At 41.0% G+C, this 27,638-nt stretch overlaps 1 protein-coding gene across 2 annotated transcripts in view; it reads left to right on the top strand.

The window, feature by feature from the left end:
• RPTOR (regulatory associated protein of MTOR complex 1) overlaps positions 1-27,638 on the top strand; it is a 494,232-nt gene that overhangs the window by 386,475 nt on the left and 80,119 nt on the right. The window lies entirely within an intron of this gene.

Genomic DNA, 27,638 nt, shown 5'->3' on the forward strand with positions numbered 1-27,638 from the left:
ACCAATTTAAGACAGCTCAAGCATGATCATCCCCTAGATCATTGATGGTGAACCTATGGCACGGGTGCCACAGGCGGCACGCGGAGCTATATCTGCTGGCACGTGAGCCGTTGCCTTAGCTCGGTTCCAATGTGCATGTGTATGCTGGCCAGTTGATTTTTGGCTGACACAGAGGCTCTGGGAGAGCGTTTTTGGCTTCCAGAGAGCCTCCGGGAGGGTGGGAGAGGGTGTTTTTTCCCTCTCCTGGATCCAGGGAAGCATTTGGAGAAGGGGAGGGTGAAACACGAGCCTATTGGACCCACCAGAAGTTGGGAAACAGGCTGTTTCCACTGTCCAGAGGACCTCCAGGGGGCAGGGCAAGGTGATTTTGTCCTCCCTAGGCATTGAATTATGGGTGTGAGCACTCGTGCATGCACAATAGCACACGCACAAGCTCTTTCGGCACCCGAGGAAAAAAGGTTCACCATCACTGCCCTAGATGATCAGCAGAATAAAAAAGTTGTTTCTAGCTTCCTTGAAAGCCTGGGAGTTGGGAACATTCCTTCTCTTGGAGAGAAGGATGTTCCAAGGGTACAGACAGCCACTGGGAAGTCACATTGTTGGACCCCACCTCTTTACCTCCTCTGTGATTGGAACCTTCCACCTTCCTTTCTTCAGACACAGCAAAGTAAAAAAAAACACCAACCAAATCTCAAGAGGGTTGACAGTTTTCTTGATGTTTAGGAACTAAGCCATATAGGACTTTAAAGCTGACAGCCATTACTCTGAATAGGACTTGGAAGCAAACCAATTAGTAATGCAGTAATCTCAGCACAGGTTTTATATTATTCAGTCTGCTCATTCTGGTTAACAGACAGTTGCAATATTTGAACCAATAGAAGCATATGAGGAAATATTTCAGCGGAGATTCAGTTTAGGATTAGAGTTAGACTTCTTTGAAGTCCATGCTAAAAATGAGCATTATAAAAATCCGGTTCAATTTTTATAGATAGTGCTATTTTTTACTTCATATTGCTGTTAACATTTTGGCTTGGAACCATTTTTCAGATAAATATTTAGGTGGGCAAGTCTCTCTTAAAATTTTATGTGATCAGGTAAGATTTTTATGGATACTGGTAGTTTTTGGTTCATAAGAGAATTGTAAGAGGATTTTTTTCATGAAAATCTTTAGAGAGGTATTGCAATAATCTGAGAATTTTACTTCCTTGAAGCCTCTGGTAAAATCTAATATGAGAGTCTCTGCTTGAATTTCAATGGATAATAATAGCCTTTGCTTCACATTAGACTTATAATTTTGATTTTATTTGATATTACAGAAAGTATTTAACCGAAAGTAATAAAGTTTATTCAAGAATAAATACTTTTAGGACTTAACTGTTCAATGCTTAGGAAAAATACAGGTATTAAGAATTTAGAGAGTAAAGAACAATTAAAAGAGGTAATGAAAATACTGTTTTTTCATGCAAATAAAATTTGTTTTACGGTTAAGTAAAAAGGGTTTGGTAAAGAAATTCCATCAAAATGAATGGAATTGAAAATGATAAAATGATGTGGAATAAAATAGGTGGGAAAATACCCAAAGGAGTATTTTAAAGATTTATATGTAAATGATATTATTTGTTGAAGTGTAGAATTAAAACTAATGATTGTAAATATTAGTATCCAAGAAGAAAATGAATGAAAAAAAAGTAATAAATGCCGTGAATGGGCTGAAAAATAGTGAAGTTGCAGGTGTAGAGGTAAAAATGTCAAAATATGGAAATGCTTTGCTTATGGGGTATTCGTGCAACTTGTTTAAATGTAAAGATTGCAAGAATGCCATTATTTCTCCCCTGTACAATAGGGTGACATATATTTGGAAAGGTGCATGACAGAATTCTGATTGAAAGGATGAGAGACTTTACAATGAGCAAAATAGGGGAAGCGCAATGCAGCTTTATGCTGGGCAGAGGGTGTAGGGAACAGATTTCTGCTCTTTAGCAAGTCATTGAAAAATTTATGTGTTTGGGAAAGTGAATAGGCCTGAATTATGGAACATTTTGCATGAGTATGGAGTTGAAGATGGTTGCTAAATGCAGTAAGAATGATATACGATGGAAGTGAAACATGCATGATAATAAATGGAATGCTTGGTGAATGATTCAGCATTGAACAGGGAATAAGTCAAGAATGTAAGGTACCTACTTAATTGTTTAATGTTTGTAGGGATAAATATCTGGAGTGCTTGTAGTGACAGTAGACATGTCTTGATTAGGAACATAAATGCATATATACTTTTATATGCAAATGATCTTGTGTTCTTGGCTGAGAATTCAAATTGTATCCAGCAAATGTTAGATAGATTATATGAGGCATAAAGGCCCAGGGAAATGGAAATGAAAGCATTGAAGACCCCGCTGAGTTTGATAGGGAAAATTAAGTGAAACTTTGCAAGTTATATTTAAATGACAAAAAATAAGGGAAATAGACGAATTTGTGTGCCTTTGTGGATTATTTACTAAATGTGTCTTTGGGGGGGGGGATAGCTTGATACATTTTAGGGCATACAAATAATATCACATATATAATGGGTACTATGCAGTCTGTTACAGTAGATAGATACTTAAAAGAAGCAAAAATTATCATGCGTAAAAGCATGCTTTTGCCCGCTTTGTTGTATAAAACATTGATTACAATGGGAATGGAATAATTAAGATGTTTATGTAGTAAAACCATGAGATGGAACAAAAATGGGATATCATTAAAGAGAGGTCCAGTGAGAACAACTAATCAGTGAAACGATTTGCCTTCAGAAGTTGTGGATGCTCACAGTGGTAGGATTTAAATAATTTAACCACCAGTTCTTTGCCCTAATGACTGACTGGGTGGGTGTGCCAACTCAATGTCACTTACATCAAGGGGCGCCTCACCTCTCCGCGCCACGCCCAGCCAGGCCCCTCTACTCCTTGTCAAGCCCAGTCTTGCCTCGCACCTCACCTTGAGTCCCAGCTGATCAGGAGGAAATGGGGATTTTGTAGTAACCTTCCCCTGGAGTGGGGAGAGAATGGAGATTTTGCGATATCCTTCCCCTGCCACGCCCACCAAGCCATGCCACTCTCACAAAGCCACATCCACAGTTAAAGAATTTGAATCCACCACTGCTTCCAACCCTATCATTCTATGTTCTATAACTGTAAGGCTAATTACCAAAATAAGCAACTAGTCCAAACAACTATACAATGAGATAGACTTTCAATAAAGAGATTTCAATAAGGATTGAGTTGCAAAAGAACAAAAAGTGGGAAGAACAAGTGAAAGGAGAAACTCATGGGGCTCATATGAGATCCTTAAATGTTTAAATAAACAACATAGACAGGGTCAAAGCAAGATGATTTACCAGCATAAAATAGAAAAGAATGGGAACTATATTGTACAGTGTTGAGTCAACAATATATTTAATTTTAATAATGTTTTAAACCAAACAATATTTTTAAATCTTAAATCTTTTAAAAAGTTCCTTACTTTCTTTATTTCCTCTTCTGCATTATGCATAAAATTGCTTACCTCAGAATATATATCCTGTGATATGTATGAAAGAGAGAGAGATTTCCAGGTGTAAGCCCTGAAAAGAAAATTATCAGTTATATGCAGAAAGCAAATGCAACTTCTAGCTAATCCAAACTTATTGTATAAATCTTGTGTTGTGATACTGTAATTTCTGTAGGGATATTTAGAAGTAGTTTTTTATTACCTCTACTGTTTTGATATCCAGAAAAAATGGAGAAGTATTATGGGAACATATTCTTCCCAAATATGAAAGTATCGTTCATATGGTAACTAAATTTTGCATTGCCAAAGAAACAGGCAGGGACAGGTTCCTTTTACCATTTCCTACCGGTGCACATCGCGATGTCCCCTAGTGCAGCGTTTCCCAACCGGTGTGCCGCGGCACACTAGTGTGCCGTGAGACACAGCCAGGTGTGCCGCGGAGCTCCTAGGGAAGCTCCAGCTGGGCGGGGCGCTGCCGGTGCCAGGGCGGGCTTTCCCGAAACGGACGGAGAATGCCCTCTCTCGCAGCCTCCTGGCTGGGAGCGCTTTCGCTGCGAGAGAGGGCTTTCTCCGTCCGTTTCGGGAATGCCCGCCCCCCTCTCACGCGCGCACCGCTCCCCTTTTCTCTCAGCCCTCCCTGGCTTCGCTTCTCAATCCCTCCCTCCTTCCGTCTTTCCTTCCCCTCAGCCGTTCTGTCTGGGGGTCTCCCACTCTTCCCTTCCCCCCCTCCCAGGCTTTGCCTTCACCACCCCCTTTTTGGTTGGCAAGGAGTCCTTTGCCGCATCCTGCAGTTCGCACTCGGCTCGAGGCCGCTTTCCCTGGCTGAGCTCTTTCTTTCTTTCTCTCTCTCTCTCTCCCGTGAACCGGGGGAAGGAAAAAACAAACAAACAAAAACTTCTTGCAACGGGCCCGCGCGCGCGCTCATCCCCGCGCTCGTCCCTTCAGCAGCGAGGGAGGGAAGTCAGAGGGCGAGGGAGCGAGCGAGCGCTCTTGTCCTCGGTGCCCTCTGCAGCCTGCCTTCCTTCTTCTTTGCCGCCGCTGAGGGACGGAGAGAAGGATAGAAAGGAAAGAGGGAGGGAGAGATAGAAAGAAAATAGATAGAAAGGAAAGAGGGAGGGAGAGATAGATAGAAAGGAAAGAGGGAGGGAGGGAGAGATACAATGGAAAGAGGGAGGGAGAGATAGAAAGAAAATAGATAGAAAGGAAAGAGGGAGGGAGGAAAGAGGGAGGGAGAGATACAATGAAAGAGGGAGGGAGAGATAGAAAGAAAATAGACAGAAAGGAAAGAGGGAGGGAGGAAAGAGGGAGGGAGAGATAGAAAGGAAAGAGGGAGGGAGAGATACAATGGAAAGAGGGAGGGAGGAAAGAGGGAGGGAGAAATAGAGTGAAATGGAGGAAGAGATATTTTTTTTGTCCAAACTTTTCTTTAGCGCCCATCCCCCGCCCGAGAGAGAGAGAAAGAGAGACATAGCAAGAGAGAGAGAGAAAAAGAAAGAAAGAGATAGCAAGAGAGAGAGAGAGAGAAAGAGAGAGAGAGAAAGAGATAGCAAGAGAGACAGAGAGAGAGACAGAGAAAGAGAGAAAGATAGAGAGCGAGAAAGAAAGAGAGATAGCAAGAGACACAGAAAGAGAGAGAAAGAGAGATAGCAAGAGAGAGAAAGAGAGACAGAGAGAGAAAGAAAGAAAGAGATAGCAAGAGAGACAGAAAAAGAGAGAGAGAAAGAGATAGCAAGAGAGACAGAGAGAGACAGAGAAAGAGAGAGAGAGAAAGAGATAGAGAGAGAAAGAAAGAGACAGAGAAAGAGAGACAGAGAAAGAGAGAGAAAGAGAGAGAATGAAAGAGAGATAGCAAGAGAGGCAGAGAGAGAGCAAGGGAGAGAGAAAGACATAGAGGGAGGGAAGGAGGGAGAGAGAAAGAGAGCAAAAAAGAGAGGAAGAAAGAAAGAGGGATGGAGAGAGAGAAAGAAGGGAAGGAAGGAAGAGAGAGAAAGAGGAAGGGAGAAATAGAGTGAAATGGAGGAAGAGATATTTTTTTGTCCAAACTTTTCTTTAGCCCCCTGCGCCCCCCCCCCCCGGTCCCCCCGTTCAGTGTTCCCCAGGATTTTGAAAATATGAATAATGTGCCGCGGCTCAAAAAAGGTTGGGAAACACTGCCCTAGTGCAATCATGCTTCCGCTCATGCGCAGAGGAACGGTTTTACTTCTGCACATGCTCATAGAGCCAGAAAATCGCCAAAAATTAGAAAAGAAAAATGGCGGCGTGCACAGACCAGCAAAGACAGCACCGGAGCCGTCGCACCAAAATTGTTTAATCGGCAGGCCACTACTGGATTGTCACACCAGATCGCATGGTTAGGAACCCACCTCTGGAAACAGGCCAACAGTTGATGCAAGTGTGAACACTGCTGTTTCTCCTTTTCAGTTATGATTTTGTGCAATTTGTTGACCATTGATTGAAACAAAATCAGTTTTCTCAGTGCACATAGGCAAACAAAATTTACTGTAAAGCATATTCATCAGGGAGGAGCAACAAAACCCTACTCTGGGGTGTAATGTATGATAACCTTGTTTACCATAATTGCGTCTCTTAAAAAAATATACGGTGAATTACTTCTGCAGATGGAAGCTGTGGTTGAACAGCCAGAACTGTCACTAGCTGGGCAGAAAGCAAATCAAAGTCCAGTTATAATTCCCTAGATGATAGGCGGTAAATTGGCAATAGTTTCCAAAATCCAACAATAGGAATAACTAGAAGATTCTTGTTGCACTAAATTGAATTGCTGAAAGAAAACCCTTGAGGGAAATCCAAGAATAGATTTTTGAGGGAATTGTACTCATAAGAGGTTCATAAGCTGAGCTTGGAGACTTTGTGCTTTATGGATATATCCTTTCTGACTGAGCTGTTGCTTTGCACCTGTATTTGTTTAGTGAATTTGTAGTTTGGGTAGAAAACCATTTGGATCTAACGGGACTGATCTCTTCTCCAACCTGCTATCTTAGTTAATATATTTGCTGCACGGCTATGGGAGCAGTTTTCCCCAATGCTATCTAACGAGGAACCGCTATTTGGGGGAGATTTATAGAATGAATAAAATCTCTTGATAAAGAGCCCAAGTTATTGCCTGCAAGTAATCCAGTGTGCTGTGTTTAGATTTTTAAACGTGTGTTTTCCAATCACATAGATTCCTTGCATTGCTTTTATTTTTACCTATTTCCAGCAGTAAAAAAATAGTAACCTGTCTCATTGGAGTATGAATAAGAGATGAGTTGTATCCCAAACAATGCTATGTAAATTATGTATAATAATGAAACCAAAATGATCACAATGGTTTGGGAAAGATGGTTTCTAAGCAGCTGGCTGCACATTTTGTGCAAACAGCTGTATTTTCTATATCTTTGCTAATTACTACAGAGAATTGTGTTCAAAGAAAATCCTGCTCCCTCCTCTCTCATCTTGCTTTAGTGTTGTGTATATATATTTTATGGCCAACCAACTCAAACTCTACTCTGGGAAGTGTACAAAAGATAAATTCATCTTCTCCGTAAGAAGTTGCGTTAAATTCATGGTACTGACATTATATGTACTGTCATAAATAGGACAATTTTATATTTTGCTCTTTATTAATTTTTCCCATATTATATATAATGGAATAAGATAGCTAGAAAAAATGAATGGCTGCATGTATATTAGACTAAGGGTAAGAATTTTATACAAACACAGCCCAGTTTTTAGCTTATATGTTATGATTTTGTTGTGAAAAGCTATAATATATAAGCTCCTCATTGGCAATCTTCAGTCTCAAAAGACTATGGAATCATGCTCTGGAAAGAGTTCCTAGAACAGCATCTAAGTGTGGCTAAAAAGGTCAATCTGAGAGTGGCGATCCCTTCCATACTGGGGGCAGATCCATTCAGTCCCCTGCCTGGCCGCCAGGTTTTGCTGGTTTCAGGACTGCTTCTTTGCCCTAGCCTACCAAATAAGTGTCTCCTTGAAATGGAGAAAGCCATGCTGCATCTTTAGCCTTCAAGCTGAACGATCAAAGGTCAAGATTTCCCAGCTGTTAATGTCCATTCCCAAGGTCTTTAAATCCTTCTTGCATATAGCCTTATATCACAGCTGTGGCCTCCCTCTGGGGTGCTTTCCCCGCACAAGTTCAGGAGATCTTTTGAAATCCACCCATCCATTCTCACAATATGCCCAAGCCAACAAAGACATCGCTGTTTCAATAATGAATATATGCTTGAAATTCTAGCATGTTCCAAGACTGTGCTATTTGGAACTTTATCCAAGGATAAAGCCAGGGATACATCAAAGACATCGCATATGGAATGTATTCAACTTTCTCTCTTGCCATGTGTAAAGGGTCCATGATCCATGCCATCCGGGACTCCCGTTGGGTGGACAATTGTTTTCAATATCTTGTGCAATGGGTGGAGGGTGAGCCTGACAATTGTTAGTGGGTGGAGGCTGCCCTGTTTGATGCTCCCGTACTTGTCCGGGCATTTCATGAACAATTTCCAAAGAAGCCTCGTCCCTTGCGCTGGAGCCAGGGGAGGGGCCTTCCGGGAGGGGATGGTGTTGTGGTTGGCTCTGGCCCAGCTCCTGCCCCAAGGAATGTGGAGGTGGATGTGGGGGAAACATCCACATGCCACAGGCCTGTTTTGCTCCCGATAGAATCTCCCGACGAAGTCTCCTCTGATGAAGGAAGCGTGAGTGGCAGGGAAGAGGGGAGTTTGGCAGACAGCCCAGAAGGAGATCAATCATCCTTATCATCCCTGATTTCTGAACAAGAACTTATGACAGACCCACGCATGTGTAGAGTGATGCATAGGAGAGAACAACTGAAGGATTATTACAGGAGATAAGTGCGGCCACCTGTGGTTGGGTGGGGCTGCTGTAATTAGTGCTACAGATAAAAAGAGCAGCATGCTGATTTAGCCTTGTGGAAGTTTATCTGATTCATAGTTCGTCAAGATCGTGGTTTGTTGTTTCCCTGTTCAAGACTGTGTGTGGAATTTCTAGACTTTTGGAATTGGACTCTATTTCTTAGTTACTGGTTGAGAAATTGGATTGCATTTAACTTGTGCCTTGTGTGTACCAGAAAATCCCTTTGACATTTAAAAAGGGAGTTTTTTCTGCTTTTCTGTTGATAAATTTTGGTTTTCCTTTTATTGTGTGGTGTGTGTCTTTTTGGAATAATTACCCTGTAATTACGGGCGGTTGGGACATGCCAGCAGAATACATACTTACTTACTTACTTACTTACTTACTTACTTACTTACTTACTTACTTACTTACTTACTTACTTAGTATAGAGGATTGACTGTTACCCAAGCAGCAGGTCCCCTCTCTCCATGTTGCTGAAATAATCCAATGAAATGACAAAGCCGATACGATAGGTTCCAGCTGTGTCACAGGAGTTATCAGAACATGGCTGTACACAGTCACAAACTCTTATGGGACTGTGCCGTTTCCAGCTGTTGGGGTGTAGAGCCCTCTGCCATTGAGGTGCAGAGCCCTCTTCCACCTTCAAAACCATTAACTGTCTTCTCCTGTATCCTTGGAAAGAGGCCCTTACAGCTGATATAAGCATATATCAGCATAAGCATAAGCATAGCATAGAATGGCATAGAATAGCACAGCGTCTATAAATATAGTCTCCCTTCCTTTTCATTATATATATAATAATGAGGGTATGCCTAGCTGATGAGGCCAGAACAAGGCCAAAATGGATCTATCTTAGTCTCCCTTAATTTTCAAATTCAGCAAAAACATGTGATACACACACACACACACACACACACACACACACACACACACACATATATCCTAGTTTATTGTTTATTTAAGCCATACACTCTTATGCTACCTGAGAATGTTGTGGTAATTAACTTTCTACTTCTTTGTTGTCTCATGAGCTTCAGAACAGACATTTAAAATGCTTGACATTGCATGAAAATATATCATAATGAATAGAACCCTGGCAGAATGAAGAGAATTCATGGGATTCTATGATCCCCATGCAAAACATCGTAAAAAGAAAAAAACATATTGAGAATAGAACAACTTTGTCATCTTAGATACTGAGAAAAATCAAACTGTGCTAGATAATAATAGGGATAATTTAATTCTGGCAAAATATTATCTGATTAGCAAAAGTTTGATCTTCATATGAGAAAATTATCCAGGAGTTTCAATCATGTTTAATGAAGCATTATAATAATAGTTGACTCAGATTACACATATATTGATAGTCATGTTGTGCTCACATGTTTTTTTAATAATACCATGGTTATGTAATGAATATTAAGAAGTATGTCCTGGTAGCCAGAATAGGACCAGAAGTGTAATTTTATTCTTGATATGAATAACAAGTGCAGTGCTAAGCCTAAGAGGTATAATGCTTGCTGGAGTGAAAACCAAACCATAGCACTTATATGAAAATAAATATTTGATATTAGATAATATTGGGAAAAATATCAAAATAAACCATCTCCATGGAAATCTACAGTGTGAGTTTATGGAATATTAATACCGTTCCAAGTTACACATTCCAAAATGTGTATCAGGATGCAAACAAGGATTTTCTCTGCATACATGGGTTTATGTAATGAGATTTTCTCTTCTCCCCTCTCTTACATCTCCTCTCCTTCCAAAATCTCTTTAAGTATCCACACGTGATAAGGTTAGAGAGATAAAATGGCTTAGAGAATAAAGGTAAAGGAATTGGTTTGATAAACCTGATCCATAGCTCTGTAGCATGGGTGTGCCATATTTTTTCTAATGCATAGAGTAATTTTTACTGATTTTGCAACAGGTTAAGGTTAAGGTTATTTATTTCATACATTTATATGACTGCTTATTTCATAGAAGTATTCATTATAGTATAGTGACCACAGGTGATACTGGAAACTCCATATTTAAACAAAACATTGCTGAGTGAAATCATGACTGTTAGTTCAGCTTACTTTGGCTTTCCAGATGTGTGCAAATGCATAAAGGTTATTTTTTTCTCTCACTGTTGTAACTATAAATGGTCACTAAACAAGTCAGTCACTAAGCAGAAGTTACCTGACCCTCGGTGGCTAACAGCTAAACAAGCAGAATAAAAACATAGTAAAAAAAATTAATTTAAAATCAACCAGAATGAATTAAAATAACATAGCAGCTGAGAAACACAGTTAACCCAATCAAGACCAAGAAATGGGTTGTTGATCCATTTTACCAGGGCCTCAGGTATGATTGCAAAGCTGTCTTTTCGATGCCTTGCCATATCAGCAGAGTCAAGGCACCTCTGATCTCCAAGAGACTGATATTCCAAAGGTGAAGTGTCACAGCTCTCTTCTTGGGCAGCACCAGATGGCAATGGTTTGGATTCAATCTTGGAAAGAGTATGCAGGAGTATGACTATAGAAGCCATATTCAACTATTTAAAGCAGTTGCATATTTTCTTGGGAATGGCTGCCACTGCCGCAAATAATAAATAGGTTGCATAAAAGGCTGATCAGCATGAATGGATTTCTGTCTATGGATTACCATCTGACTCATTTATTTTTATTCCAGGGTGCCTCTTTTCCGTTGGGCACTGCGCCTTTTGGAGTTTACATCATCATTTGGAAATGAACTCTCTGTCCCATTCCCTTCAGCCTTTTAGGCAGTGACCATATTTCAGAAGGCCATTTGTGAGAGAAGTCTTTTGTTAAAGTAAAATAAAGACCTCTCAGCAGTCTGTCTCTGCCTGCCTATTATTTTTAGGAAGATTAAACCTTATCTTGCTGTTATATTGATTATCACAGCAGCACTTTATTTTCAGTTAATAGAAATGATGTAGTTTACATTTGATGCTCCAATATATATTTACAGGGACAAATTTTGCCAGAGAGGGACAAGAAAAGATAAAAATCAATGACTGCGAAGCACTGCAGCGCATAATTATTACATGGAGAAGCAACTATGGCTCTAGATGACATTTGGCTCATAATGACATAATCTGTAGTACTTTTAAAAAACATTTTAATTTTTAATGATGACTTTTATATTTTTATAATCTTTTATTTTGATATTTGTTTTGTTGCTTGTTGAATGCTGTCTGGAGATGCTTTTGGTGAGATCAAAGGCCATAATGCATAAATAAATTTGCAAACCTGATTTTCCCTTTTTAATATTAATCACTAAAGTAATGGTTTAAGTAGTAAATAGTTGGTATTTCAGTCACAAAACATGCATAAATAATTTTCTCTTAAAACCCATAGCTATTGTACGTACCAAGTGAAACATTGGAAATGTTAGTAATTTGGGATGTTTGCAAGCTTTAAGTATTTGGGATCCCTGCAAATCTTTTTGGACAAACTGAAAATTTCTATTTGTTTCCACATCCAAAAAATAGTACCTTAAAATTTTTAAAGAAAAAAATATAGGGTAATAATTAGTTTAACATTTGAAATGGATAATATATAAAGTCCCAATTGTAATTAAAAGCATTTGTCTGCTTTCTGAAAATAGCTTTTCACCAGAGTGGTACCTTATTAATCTATTAAATCACTCGAAACTCCTACTCAAAATGCATGCTTTTGTGCACGTTGTCTATATGTGTTTTATGTGAGTACTTGAGTGTTTAACAAAACAGGGATTTAAACATATCTGCAGTACTTTAAATTCCTTAAATTGCAAAGCTGTTAAATAGAGAGGTTTTTCCAGTATTATAATGTAGGGAAGAAAAAAGATGTCTGGGATAAACATATATCCATCCTAAGATAAAATACGGGCAGCCTAGATGGACCATGAGGTCTTTTTCTGCCGTCAATCTTCTATGTTATTAAGATTAGGTTGTGAAGCCTGTAAGTGCATCTCCTTATAATATGGAATTGTTTTCACAGATCCCCCTAATAGGCATCTGCTTAAATCTAAAAAATTATTTTAAGTAAATGTCCTTCCCATTCAGTCCCAGTGTCACATTTCAAAATTACCACCCTTGTTTAATGTCTTTATTTTAACATCTGTTCTCTTTTTGATCCTATTCTGAACTATTGTGATCTTGGCTATGTTTGCTGAAACCAAGAAATGTTAATATGTTTTGGACATCTAATCTTTTTGCTGTTCCCTGCTCTGATATGAGATGGTGCAGTTATGCTTCCTATTCTCATGATTTTGTTTCAATCTTTGTCAGTCTTTCCTATCGTTGTAATCTTTCCAGTTGTATTGAAGACATTACGCACATGTTGTCTTCAGATGAACCAAGATTCAGCTGACCAGTATGGCAAAAAGTGAGCCAGGTTGACATGGTCTTTTTCAATCTTATAAATATTAATTGAATCATATCTAAAAGAATACATATTATTTATCATCCCTGAATGTTATATATTGGGGAGGGGGTATAAGCAAGCCCAGTTTGTTCTACCAAACAATTACATTGCAATATACATTGCAAAAATACTGTACATGTTTTAAAAAAGCATAAAAATACTTTGAAAGAAGCTGAGAATTTTAAAATAGTACAGATAAATGTGTATTTGTCTTGCTCTTTGGGCCATCCTTTTTTTAAACTACAGTTGGGAATTTTTACTTTTCTAATTCAATACCTATTTATTCTTGATTTTTTTTCCCTTTAGAGTAAGATCACAGTCTGATATGTTCTTGTGTGTTGTACTTGATTGAAAAACAGATACTTTTATATGAGAAATTGATGATTCTCCAAATACATTAAAGGCTATATTTAGTGTTGTCTAACAATAACCAACATTTCAGGTTATTTTAGTCTGCTCTTTAACACTTAAAAAGATAACCACAACTACAGAGATTACCTTCGGAACTCAGGTATTCCACATCTCCTGAACTTTATTTTGTTATTTTGTCTCCTCTCCACATTCCCTTGTCAAATGTCACCTTGTCAAATGTCACCTCCCTTTTTTAGCAAGCAGTGCACTAATGATGTTTCTTTTACACTCTTTGTTTATCATGAGTGAGGTGTGATGGCTCAGCAGTGAAAACACACTGACCTTGTCAGCTGGAAAACCGACAGCCTGGTTTTGAGATCCAAATGCCACCTGGATAAGACGGAGTGGCTGTGGGTTCTGCCTCCCAAGGACAATTCCATCTGTCTATCCATAACCCTGGGGGGGGATTATTGACCCCCTCAGAGAGGGTCCGCAGCTTGGGCGTCCTCCTCGATCCACAGCTCACATTAGAGAACCACCTTTCAGCTGTGGCGAGGGGGACGTTTTCCCAGGTTCACCTGGTGCACTAGTTGCGGCCCTATCTGTATCGGGACTCACTGCTCACAGTCACTCGTGCCCTCATCACCTCGAGATTCGACTACTGTAATGCTCTCTACATGGGGCTACCTTTGAAAAGTGTTCGGAAACTTCAGATCGTGCAGAATGCAGCTGCGAGAGCAAACATGGCCTTCCCTAGGTATGCCCATGTCACACCAACACTCCGTAGTCTGCATTGGTTGCCGATCAATTTCTGGTCACAATTCAAAGTGTTGGTTTTGACCTATAAAGCCCTTCATGGCATCGGACCAGAATATCTCCGGGACCGCCTTCTGCCGCACAAATCCCAGCGACTGATTAGGTCCCACAAAGTTGGCTTTCTCCAGGACCCGTTGACTAAACAATGTCGTCTGGCAGGTCCCAGGGGAAGAGCCTTCTCTGTGGCGGCCATGACTCTCTGGAACCAGCTCCCTCCGGAGATTAGAACTGCCCCCACCCTCCTTGCCTTTCGTAAACTCCTTAAAACCCACCTCTGCCGTCAGGCATGGGGGAATTGAGGCACCCCGCCCCCCCAGGCCTATACAACTTATGTATGGCATGTTTGTGTGTATGTCTCTTTTAATAATGGGTTTTTTAAAAGTTTTTTTAAATGTATTAGATTTGTTGTGATTTATTGTATATTGTTCATGATTGTTGTTAGCCGCCCCGAGTCTACAGAGAGGGGCGGCATACAAATCTAATAAATAAATAAATAAATAAATGATGGGGTGAGCTCCCATTTCTTGTCCCAGCTCCTGCCCATCCAGCACTTCAAAAGCATGCAAATGTGGGTAGATAAATAGGTACTACCCCTGGAGGGAAGTTAACAATGTTCCATGTACCTTTGGCATAGAACCATACTGACCACATGATGACAAAAAGGATCTGTGGACAACACTGGCTCTTTTAACTAAGAAGTGGAGGAGCAGCGTTCCTTAGAGCTGGACACAACTGCACATGGAAAATCTTCACCTTTTGTTTATCATGATTGTGGGTCTGCAGTTCACAGGCACATGGCAGCCTGTGAATGAGTCCCCCTGGCAGGCTCTTTTTGGATCAGGAGCTTCACCCTGAGACTATTGTAACTGAGGGAGGTGAATGAAAAGAGACATTGCCAAGGCCATGCCTACAAACTACCTGTTTTGCTTTCTGGCTCATCAGAGGCATGGGTTCTGCTTCAGCTGCAACATATCAACCACCTGATTGGCCACAGGGAGGAGTTAGAATATTCTTCAGACAAGTCAGATTGACAGACAAACATAGGCTGAAAGCTATCCAAAGGAAATTATTATTATTATCATTATTATCATTATTATTATTATTATCATTATTATCATTATTATCATTATCATTATTAATTCGTTTTGTATGCCGCCCCTCTCCACAGACTCGGGGCGGCTCACAGCAATGATAAAAACAATATACAGTAACAAATCTAATATTAAAGTTTAAAATAACAATTTTACATTAAAAAGCCTAAAAAACCCCAATATATAAAAAAGCATACACACAAACATATCATACATATAGCTGCATAGGCAGGGGGGGTGTCTCAGTTCCCTCATGCCTGACGACAGAGGTGGGTTTTAAGAAGTTTACGAAAGGCAAGGAGGGTGGGGGCACTCCTGATCCCTGGGGGAAACTGGTTCCAGAGGGTCGGGGCCGCCACAGAGAAAGCTCTTCCCCTGGGTCCCACCAGACGACATTGTTTAGTCGACGGGACCCGGAGAAGGCCAACTTTGTGGGACCTAACTGGCCGCTGGGATTTGTGCGGCAGAAGGCGGTCTCGCAGATATCCTGGTCCGGTGCCATGAAGGGCTTTATAGGTCATAACCAACACTTTGAATTGTGACCAGAAACTGATCGGCAACCAATGCAGACTGCAGAGTGTTGGTGTAACATGGGCATACCTAGGGAAGCCCATGTTTGCTCTCGCAGCTGCATTCTGCACGATCTGAACTTTCCGAACACTTTTCAAAGGTAGCCCCATGTAGAGAGCATTACAGTAGTCGAACCTTGAGGTGATGAGGGCATGAGTGACTGTGAGCAGTGACTCCCGGTCCAGATAGGGCCGCAACTGGTGCACCAGGCGAACCTGGGCAAACGCCCCCCTCGCCACAGCTGAAAGATGGTTCTCTAATGTGAGCTGTGGATCGAGGAGGACGCCCAAATTGCGTACCCTCTCTGAGGGGGTCAATAATCCCCCCCCAGGGTGATGGAAATGCCTTAAGGAGAGGAGGGTTGCTTCCTTGTGACCCAGCTGGCATTTTCCTCTCATAAAAATGAATGAAGCCAACTCTAAGACCTGCCTGACTTCCTTTAAACACAGAAGTTAAGCAGAATCAAACCTGATTAGCACAGGTAATCCTCAAGTTTCAACAGGTCACTTAGTGACCATTCGAAGTTATGCACTAACACCCTCACCCTCACCAATGTCCCAATATGTACATATTTATGTACATACGTATATATGTATGTGTATGTACGTATGTATGTATTTATTTGATTTTTATGCCGCCCTTCTCCTTAGACTCAGGGCGGCTTACAACATGTTAGCAATAGCACTTTTTAACAGAGCCAGCATATTGCCCCCACAATCCGGGTCCTCATTTTACCCACCTCGGAAGGATGGAAGGCTGAGTCAACCTTGAGCCGGTGATGAGATTTGAACCGCTGACCTACAGATCTACAGTCAGCTTCAGTGGCCTGCAGTACAGCACTCTTACCTGCTGCGCCACCCCGGCTCAAAAATTACCATGGCAGTTGTTTGCCCTTACGAATGACCACAGAGGCACTGCAACATTCACTCTATTCCCACACTCAAGGGAGAGGAGAGCAGGCGATTTCCCTTCCAGCCTCCTGGTCAGCTTGCAAATGCTTTTCACACCAAGATTCTGGGGCCTGTGATCTCACATAACTTCAGGTCCATTCTCTGCAAAAGTGGGTGTGTGAGTCCAGCACAATAGGATGGGGGGGGGGAGCATGAGGTATCTCAGTGAGTTAGGGAGGCCTTGGGTGGCCTATTCCATCACTAGATGTACCCCCCCCCAATGACCTTTCCCACCCTGAGATACCTCATGCATTTAACGACCTATGCATTGGATTAGCAAATGCGTGGACAAAAACAGGGAGTGATTGTGTTCAAGAGTGATTCACTCTTACAAATTCTCGAATGATTAATTTAATGAGCAGGCTCCATTACATTCATAACTCAAGGATTACCTACATTTGGCTATCAGGAAATCCCCAAATTATAGGTTAGACTGGATCATTGAAATAGCATCCCCCAAGATACAATAGCAAATGAATTCCATATGCTGCCAGCAAAGCTATATGCCAGGAAAAGCTATATGGTCATGAGGACTTGTTTGAATCTGGGGGCTAGTTTATTTTTTTTTTAGTTTATTTTTTAAATAGATGTAACAGATATTGCACAGACCATAATAGCACCAGAAATGGCACGTTGTTTTATAATGTTCTATAAAATAGTTTTTAAAATGTCTATATTTTTTGCGGTCAAGGAGAAAAATTACCATATGCTATCCTTTTTAATTATGCCATTTTTCATACAACTATGAATTCACATGCATGAAACCCACATTCTTTTAGTTCATATTGTTTTATCTCTCTCCTGCAAATGTGCACTTGGTTTACAAAGAAATAAAGAAATTTTTTTTGCCTTCTGGGAATTTTAATTAATTGCATTAACACAATGCTGAATGTAAGCTTAATATCAATAGATAAGTGTTTTAGGTTATTTCATGCCAGCTATGTAGTAGCAAATGTAGCAGTCGAAAAAGTGTTGAAGGAGAGAAGGGCATCGGATTTTTGTCAAGGTTTTCCTTTTTTTGTACAGAGACTGATAGGGTTGTAAATCATCAGCTTGATTCAGAAATCAATAAGGCCATGATATATTGACTACCAAATCAAACTTTTTATCAGAAGAAAAAAACATTCTCCTTTTTCCTGGGTAGACTTGTAATTTGTACTTGCAAGCGCGCTCATTAAATCAAACCTGCCTTCACCACCAACACCACCTCCAGAGTTCTGAAAATACTTAAAACTGAACTTGGAATTATATAAGTTGTTGTTCAGGTCTAAGAACAGATTCTACGATCCGTTGTTTGAAAATTAGACAAAGTGTGACTGGAAACATACTCTTATATAAATATGGATAAACATATTTAAAAGCATCCATAAACATGTTTTAGGAGTTCTTAGTACTTTCTGAGCTGGCAACACTGATGGTTACCTAGTTTGGATAATCAAACGTCTGCAAGAAAGCTCAGAGAGCACCAAAGACCCTTCGTTTCAATGCTGTGCTACAAATATTCTCCTTCATTCCATTCATAAAGAATAAACATGTTTATTCTTTAATACTGTGGTGGTGGTCGCCTAAAGGAATTCTAAGAGATGAGCTGTATTACACCTTGGATTTGAAGGCAGAAAGATCCTTTGCATTATATAGTAGAATCCAAATAGTGAATCATTGGAAGTCCCAAACTTCCTTTCCCAGAAATATTTTACTTTGTGTTGTTGCTTAGTAGTTAGTGCAGTCACCATCTGCCTTTTCCAAGGCTTCTTCTCCTCTAACCCCAATATGGAAATAGACAGAGATTCCACAGCCTGAGGGCCTTGCTAGCAAGTAGGAGAAAAAGAAGTTGATAAAAATGAATTGAATTCTGCATGCCGTTTCCCCGGCTTCATAGCACTGAGGCATGTGACTAGGGAAATCATACATACCCCTTTGAAAATCAGCTCAACCTCGCAGGGGATAATTAGTTCAGAGTTATCAATGTTATAAACTCAGGGGGGAAGTATGTGTGCTTGTGTGTGTACAGAAAAAAATGAGGTCATAAATACTCCTTTTAACTGAAGTCTCGTGCAGAATATAATTGGTGTTGAAGAAATTAAATATACAATGCTGCTAAAAGCCTTGTAGAAATAATACACAGAAGAAAAAACTGAGCAAGTTAAAATAAGCTGTTGGGTTGTGTCCAAGTCACAGAGTCAGTGGACTTGCAAAGAGATAATAAACCTCAAAAGCAATAAAGATCTTAATTACTATACACTTCCCAAGTTAAAAAAATATTTCTTATGTCTAATATTTTTAGCTAAATCTGTTCCTTATTCCTTAGGGAAAAACTGATCACTGCAGCAGTTTGCTTCCATAGATGTTCCAGTTTTTTGTAGATTTTTTTCCCCCTTTTATCAGAGGTTCAGAGGAACAAAGCTGTTTCTCTTCTTTCCCACCTCAGTACCCAGTTTCTGGCTTGAACTTAATTTTGGAAGGTTGTATAGTTTTTGTATATGCTTTGTGTTCTTTAATCTCACAATCTTTTCCACTTTCTTTGAGGAGATTATATATATTGTTTTATCTTTATTGTTTATATATATAATGCTTTCTTTGTCTATTATTATTATTATTATTATTATTATTATTATTATTATTATTATTATTAATTAGATTTGTAAGCCGCCCCTCTCCGCAGACTCGGGGCGGCTCACAGCAATCATAAAAACAATATATAGTAACAAATCTAATATTAAAATCTAAAATAACAATTTTACATTAAAAAGCCTAAAAGCCCCAGTATATAAAAAACATACACACAAACATATCATACATAAAACAACATAGGCAAGGGGGAGATGTCTCAGTTCCCCCATGCCTGATGGCAGAGGTGGGTTTTAAGAAGTTTATGAAAGGCAAGGAGGGTGGGGGCAGTCCTAATCTCTGGGGGGAACTGGTTCCAGAGGGTCGGGGCTGCCACAGAGAAGGCTCTTCCCCTGGGTCCTGCCAGCCGACACTTTTTAGTCGACGGGACCCGGAGAAGGCCAACTCTGTGGGCCCTAACCGGCCGCTGGGATTTGTGCAGCAGCAGAAGGCGGTCTCGCAGATATCCTGGTCCGGTGCCATGAAGGGCTTTATAGGTCATAACCAACACTTTGAATTGTACAATATTAATGTATGTTTTAAGGTTTCTTTAAAATGTGTTTAATACGTTGCAAACACGTTCATTCATTTTTGTTTCTTTTTTTTTTACTGCTCTCTCGAAATACATTGGGATTTTTAGAACAATAAAAAATATTCTTTTCCCCTCATGCTAATTTTTTCCTTTCCACTTAGCTGGTTGGAATCTTTCCCCTTCTTGCTCCTTGGGTGGAAACTAACAAAACCTCTTTTTTCTCCAGTAGAAAAAAGGGAATTGAGGTAATCTTATTGTGTAGGTACAATTATTCTCAGCCATGCCTCAAGCTCAGCAAAGATGTACAGTGGGTATGTCTGAACCAGCAGCTTGGTGTCTGGCCTGAGGGAGCGGCAGGCAGACTGCAGACAATGAAGGTGCGTGAAAGATTGTGGGGAGGCTAGAAAAGCAATGGCAGGAATATTAGATATAAAAACATAGAAACATAGAAGTCTGACGGCAGAAAAAGACCTCATGGTCCATCTAGTCTGCCCTTATACTATTTCCTGTATTTTATCTTAGGATGGATATATGTTTATCCCAGGCATGTTTAAATTCAGTTACTGTGGATTTACCAACCACGTCTGCTGGAAGTTTGTTCCAAGCATCTACTACTCTTTCAGTGAAATAATATTTTCTCACGTTGCTTTTGATCTTTTCCCCCAACTAACCTCAGATTGTGTCCCCTTGTTCTTGTGTTCACTTTCCTATTAAAAACACTTCCCTCCTCAGGTAGGAGGGGAGGCCCTTCATAGTTGATTTTCTAAATGGCAACTCAGTCCAGGTGGCAAGAATCAGAACCACAGAATCCCAAGGCAGGAAGAGACCTTGGAGATCTTCTGGTCCGGTGATGGTAAATCTTTTTTGGCTCAGGTGGCAAAAGGGTGCACATGCGATAACGAGCATGTGCCCACACCCATAATGCAATGTCCTCCCCCATGCATGCGCACATCTTCTGCACTCCCCCCCTTTGCATGCACATAACTCCCCCACTCTGCCCCCCTCCCGCGCATGTGCATAGGCCTCACTGAAGCTTCTGGACTTCTGATATGCCTGTTGGGCTGTTTTCCGCTGTCCCAAGAGCTTAGTGGGCTTTCTTGAAGCCTGTAGGGAGTGAAAATGGTTGAAAAGAAGGGCGAAAATCAGCTGGCACGCTGGAGCTGACATAGGGCAATGCCTCGCGTGCCATAGGTTCTCCACCGCTATTCGAGTCCAACCCCTTGCCCAAGGCCAGTGACCTTAAATCATCTTGTACAAATGGTTATCCAATCTTTTCACCCTCTACTTCAGTAAATGTGCACGGAAAATCCCTATTGCAGTTTCCAAAAATTCAAAAGTAGTGTTAAAGTGTGAAAGATTGAAACCTTTGTATTTCTGACTTCTTCGATCATGCCCAGTTTGGAGAGGGGGAAGGGAGCTTATTTATTTAGTTATTTATTGGATTTGTATGCCGCCCCTCTCCGCAGACTCGGGGCAGCTAACAACAGTGGTAAAACAACATGAACAATCCAATTAACAAAAACAACTAAAAAACCCTTATTATAAAAAAACCAAACATACACACAAACATACCATGCATAACTTGTAACAGCCTAGGGGGAAAGGATAACTTAACTCCCCCATGCCTGGCGACAAAGGTGGGTCTTAAGTAATTTGCGAAAGACAAGGAGGGTGGGGGCCGTTCTAATCTCTGGGGGGAGTTGGTTCCAGAGGGCCGGGGCCGCCACAGAGAAGGCTCTTCCCCTGGGGCCTGCCAAACGACATTGTTTGGTCGACGGGACCCGGAGAAGGCCAACTCTGTGGGACCTTATTGGCCGCTGGGAGCTTGTTAGCATGGTAGCCTGCCCGTTCCCTGCAACTACACTACAACTGTCCGCACCTCTTCCTTGGGTTGTGCAATCCCAGGAAAAGATATATTTGGCTTACAACAGTTCAAAACACTGCATTGCTGCGACCAGGAATATAAAGTGTTAAGGAAAAAAGCTTCGGAAGAAACAGATTTGACACTGGGAATCAGTACAGTGATTCTTATAAAGTGATTTGTTGCTGCAACTGATAAATCTACTGCCTGTCACTCTGTCCTCAACCTTCTCTGATTGTTTTCATCTTGATCTGGGTAAAGAGCAGAACAGCTTCATTAGCTTTTACATGAGACAGCTCGGTAGATGTCTTTTTCTGAATTGTAATTGGTTTCTTTCTGAATGGAGGCCAAAAAGTATTAGAAATACGCAGCTTATCATAATCCTAATCATCTAACACTATTCCAAACACCCACGCGCTTCTGGGAAACCCACATAGGAGACAACAGAACAAAAGCTTATATTTCATTTATCGCAGACAGGCTTTTTAAAAGACAGAAGGAAGCATAGGCAAGACGAATGTAGCATGAAGGTAACCCTATTGGTAGACCCACGGTCTATCAAGCCCAGGACCTTACATTCTGCGGGGTAAGCCAAATCTCTCGGGAAGCTCACAAGAGGCCACAAAGGCAGTTGGCCTTTTCCAACAATTGATGTAGGTGAGTTAGAACTCTGCTTAGCCATCTGCCCTAAGCCAGATGGTTCTTGGTCATGTCATTTAAGCCAGTAACTTCACTGTACCTCAGCAGAGTGCTAATTAGACCTGGAATGAAGAATATTTTCTCTTAAATCTCCTGCGTCAGTTTTGCTGGATAGCCCTCAGTTCCAATATAATACATGAGAAAGAACACATTTGTCTCTCTTCTCATTCTTTATTTGCTTTATAAATCTCTACTCTGCTCTCACTTTAATCATCAGGTTTCGTCCCAACCAAAAAGTCCTAAATATTTTAATCTTTAGTCAAAAAAGAAATGTTTCTGCATCAAGGATCTGGCCAGATTATTCATTTTTTAATTTAATTTATTTTATTTTGTTAAACTCTGCGTTCCTCTTTTGGCTTTTCATTGCCTTATCTGCACCTTAATTGCTTCTAAATGGTCCACAGATATGTGGTTTTTTTCTCTGCAGCTAGGATAAAATGTTGCATCTGTCTTAAGAAGATTCTGAAGAGGCTTTTAAAAAAGGCTTTTTAAAAAATCCAGACAATTATTTATTAATTAGAGGTGTGTGAGTGTTAAGTTACATTAGCTGAGAAAAAATTGAAAATAGAAGAATAACCAGGGGTAATGATGACTGCTTGCTTAGCTATTAAAAAGACTGGATGCCTTTGAAGGTTAGACTGGATTAGATGAGATAAGATTGGGCCATTGCTTGGTCCATTAGATTGGACATTGCTTGGGAGAGAGCCTATTTCTTTTATCAAGCTGAACTCTTAAACATCTGAATTGAAAGGAAATGTGTTCAGCATACCTGGAGGGCATCAAACTGCAGTATGGCAGTGAAGACCAACAATTCACTTTCTAAAAACATTTGCCACCTGCAAGGCATGTAGATTTCCTTTTGTTTTTTGCATGTATAGTTTGACTCTCATTTTTTGCAGAGCAATAAAACTACCATAGACACAATTTATTTTGAAGAAGGAGCGGGATACTTTTGTAATCCAGTTTTATTAGGAATATATAAATCAAGAAGAAGCTTTAATCACGCTTTTGCATGCTGAGTTGCAATGCCTTGTCTTCTGCTGGCAATTCAGCACCAAAGAGCTACATATAAATTACCCTCTTGCATATGGGTATAAACATGTGGGCTACGACTGCACAAGATTACATTGCGTTCAGTAACGATGCAACTTCTAGATTAAGCACAGTCAGACCATCTCCACTTGCCATTCACTTAATCCACTTCCAGTCTTGCAGAGCAGAGCTGAACTTCACGGTTGGGGAAGATATCCCCAACCAGACATAAATTACTATTTGAGGCTGTACTCTATTTCATTGCTACTTTGATTTGCGAGGGTGCAGTTGCAGTTAGTCTAAAGGTAGTCCTTGCCTTATGACCACTGTGGCTAAATGAGACATTTGTTAAATGAATTTTGCCCCAATTATGACCACTCTTGCCACATTTGTTAAGTGAATCGCTGCAGTTGTTAAGTTAAATAACACAGTTGTACAGTGAATCTGGTTTTTCCCCTGGACTTTGCTTGTCAGAAGGTCACAAAAGATGACCACATGAACCTGAAACACTGCAACCGTTACAAATATGAGTCAGTTGCCAAGTATTTAAATTTTGATCACATGATCATGGGGATGCCACAACAGCCATAAATGTGAAAAATGGTCATAAGTCACTAAATTGAATGGACACTAAACAAACTGTTGTAAGTCAAGGACTACCTGTACTTCCTTCTCCCAACCTCTGGATTTATTAACTGACTACTTTGCTTCCATCCTTTTGTTTCTTCCTTGACTTTTGTCTTTTAAAACAGAGGTCCCCAACCTTTTTTGCACCAGGGACCGGCTTTAAGCTAGACCAGTTTTCCATGGCCCGGTGGGGGGGGGCTTTGGTTATATGGGGGTGGGGTTATGGAGGGGTGGAGCCAGGGCCGCCATCAGGAATTTTGGGGCCCCATACAGCCTAAGTGTCTGGGGGCCCCCCTCCCCGCCATTTTAAAACTACTTTATTTTGCGACATACCAATTATGTATGAAATTTACCTTCTTTGGGGAGGGGTGAAAGGGGAGAGTAAGAGAGGAAGGAGTGAAAGAAGGGAATGAGGGAGGAAAGAAGGAAGGAAGGAAAAGGAAAGCAAGAAATAGAGGGAGGAAAGGAAGGAAAGAAAGAAAGAAAGAAAGGGGGAAGGGACAGGAACAGAGGAAGGAAGCAAGGAAACTTATGAAAGGGGAGAGTAAGAGAGGAAAGACTGAAGGGAGGGAGGGAAGAAGGTAGGAAGGAGAAAGAAAAGAAGAAATAGAGGAAGGGAAGGTAAAAGAGAAAGAAAAAGAGCAAGAAAGAAAGCAAGAAAGAAAGAGAATGAAAGAGAAATAAAAATAGAGAGGGGGAATGAAAGAAATGGAAGGAGGGAAGGAAGGAGAGAAAGCAAGAGAAAGAAAGAAAGAAAGAAAGAGAGAGAGAAAAGAATGAAAGAGCAAGAGAGCAAGAGAGCAAAAGAAAGAGAGAAAGAAAGAAAGAAAGGCAACTTCAAAGAAAGGCTCACTGAGCATCTCTCACTCTCTTTCTATCCCTCTTTCTTTCTCTCTCTTCCTTTCTATCTCTCCTCTTCCTTTATCTCCTCTCTCTCTCTCCCTCTCTCTTTCACTCCCCCTCTCTCCCCCTCTTTCCCCCTCTCCCTCTCTTGCTATCTCTCCCCCTCTCCCTCTCTCTTTTTCTCTCTCCCTCTCTCTCTTTCTCCCCCCTCTCTCCCTCTCTCTTTCTCCCTCTCCCTCTTTTTCTCTCTCTCCCCCTCTCTCCATCTCTCTTTCTCCCTCTCCCTCTCTTTCTCTCTCTCTCCCCCTCTCTCTTTCTCTCTCTCCCTCTCTTGCTATTTCTTTCTCTCCCCCTCTCTCCCTCTCTCTTTCTCTCTCTCCCTCTCTTGCTATCTCTTTCTCTCTCTTTCTCCCCCCTCTCTCCCTCTCTCTTTCTCCCTCTCCCTCTCTTTCTCTCTCTCTCCCCCCTCTCTCCATCTCTCTTTCTCCCTCTCCCTCTCTTTCTCTCTCTCTCCCCCCTCTCTCCCTCTCTCTCTCTCTCTCCCTCTCTTGCTATCTCTTTCTCTCCCCCCTCTCTCCCTCTCTCTTTCTCTCTCTCCCTCTCTTTCTCTCTCTCTCCCCCCTCTCTCCATCTCTCTTTCTCCCTCTCCCTCTCTTTCTCTCCCTCCCTCCAAGAGGCTTCCGCGCCGCTCTGTCCCACTCATCGCCCGTATCCAGCAGATAGGCTTTGAGTTTTTGGCTGGGGGGGGACTTAGGAAGGTCTTACTTCTCCCCCCCCCAGCCAAAAACTCAAAGCCTATCTGCTGGATACGGGCGATGAGTGGGACAGAGCGGCGCGGAAGCCTCTTGCAGCAGCTGCCACAGCCACCGGCTTCGGCGCCGCTCGTTCCGCTCATCGCCCGTATCCAGCAGATAGGCTTTGAGTTTTTGGCTGGGGGGGGAGAAGTAGGACCTTCCTAACTCCCCCCCAGCCAAAATCACAAAGCCAGGCAGCCCCCAGCCGCCAAAGGAGCCTCCTAATTCTCCCCGCCCTGCCCGACGCCCCACCCTGTCCTGCATAATGTCCTCTGCTGGGAGGGCAGCGGCACCGCGGACCGGCTGGCAAACCCCAACGGCCCGGTCCCGGTCCGCGGACCGGCGGTTGGGGACCTCTGTTTTAAAACACTTCCAGCCTTTTCTGTCCCTCCTTTTTTCCTTCTGTGTTGTATTGAATACCTCCTCCAATTATATAGCTGCTCAATCTCAGCTTTTAAGTGTTATTTGTTTACTGTCCTCTAGCTCTGTTCACAATCACCTCTTCCTTGTCAGCTTACGTTTCTTCCCCATGAATGTTGCTCTGCCTCTGCAGCCCTCATTTCTTGCTAGCCTCCTCTGATTGCAGTTTAAAGCCATTTACTTTCTTGATAGTACCTTTTCATACCTTCTTCCAATACATTACTGTGAAATGAGGTATTCATTAAAGTGTAATGTTTCTCTACTTGAATATGTTTAGATGCATTTTAACTTGAGATTGGTTATTCCATGATGCTGCTCTCTGTTTGTCATTCCCCATGTAATAAGACTTGGATTGTTGCAAAAAAAACAAACAAACCTGCTGGACAGGGGGAAAAATTAAAAAAATCAGTTATCTAGCAAAGTAATTTCTGTTATGATTTGTTTGAAGAAGATGGGCTGCCCAAGAAGCAATTTGCATAGTAATATGATTGGACTTGGATTGATTATATTTTTACTGGGTAGGTTGAGTCCATGTGATACGAGTTTGATGATTGTCCTCGATTGCATAGAATTGTAGAGGAAAAAAATCTTCAAGGTCGTTCGTTTAAATTATTTCCTTGATTTGAAATCTGCAATTCAGCATGTTGCCACAGCATCCTTAGCAGATGGCTGTCCAGCCTGGACCACATTCAAATATCTCAAACTATTAGAATGTTTCCACTACTATTTAGCCCACATTTGCTTTCCTGACCTTTGAAGCAACTGAGAGCAATTATTCTTCTATTTAATATGTCTTGAGTAGACTAGGTGTTGGAGACCAATCTAAATTATTTCACTTAAAGTCCTCTGTGAGCTACAGTCCTTTTTTTAAGAACAACATTAAATAGAAAGCACTACTGATTCTTTAATAACAACAAAATCAAATCTGTCTGGGTGCCATATCAGTTTCTAAGTTACACTGGCTTTCTTTTCAGCGAAACGTTCATCATGTCATGAATAATAATTTCAAAAGAGATGGGCATGAAAGCAGAAGAGCTGAACTTGAATATTTGTCTTTGAAAACAGCAAGCCTAATTAGAATAATCAAAGATGGTGTTCTCTTATCTTCTTCATTAAAAATTACTATGATTTCATTAAAATGTGTATTTTCATGCAAACAATGCAGCTGCGCGGTTTTTTCCAGAACACTTCCAAATCCTTGATCAGAACCAGTTTTGATGCTGCTGATAAAAGCCACGAGTTTTGAATATTTGATGCCTTGGGTCAGTAGCGATAGCTATTGATGACTGAGTGATGGATTTGGGTTGAGCTTTATTTTAATTTATTTTTTAAAAATAGTTGTAAACCACTTTCATTGGAAAATGCAGGCAGTTTTAAGAACTGAAAGAGGGATTCTTTCAGCTAAAATAGAAATAGCTGGCGGTTGGAAAGCTATCTGATTAAGCTATCTCTTAATCAGTAGGACCATCATTTATAGAAACTAGCTTTAATGAGCAAGTTAGTGTGGCAGACCTGTACGCCAAGTGGTTTCAAGCAAATTCTGTCATAAGAAAGTGTACCAATTTCATAGATCAAAGAGACTTGGGTAAGCTCTTCTTGCCAGAAGCCTTTTTTC

The sequence above is a fragment of the Erythrolamprus reginae genome, chromosome 2 (genome assembly GCF_031021105.1).
Source record: "Erythrolamprus reginae isolate rEryReg1 chromosome 2, rEryReg1.hap1, whole genome shotgun sequence".
In the NCBI taxonomy this organism is placed as follows: domain Eukaryota; kingdom Metazoa; phylum Chordata; class Lepidosauria; order Squamata; family Dipsadidae; genus Erythrolamprus; species Erythrolamprus reginae.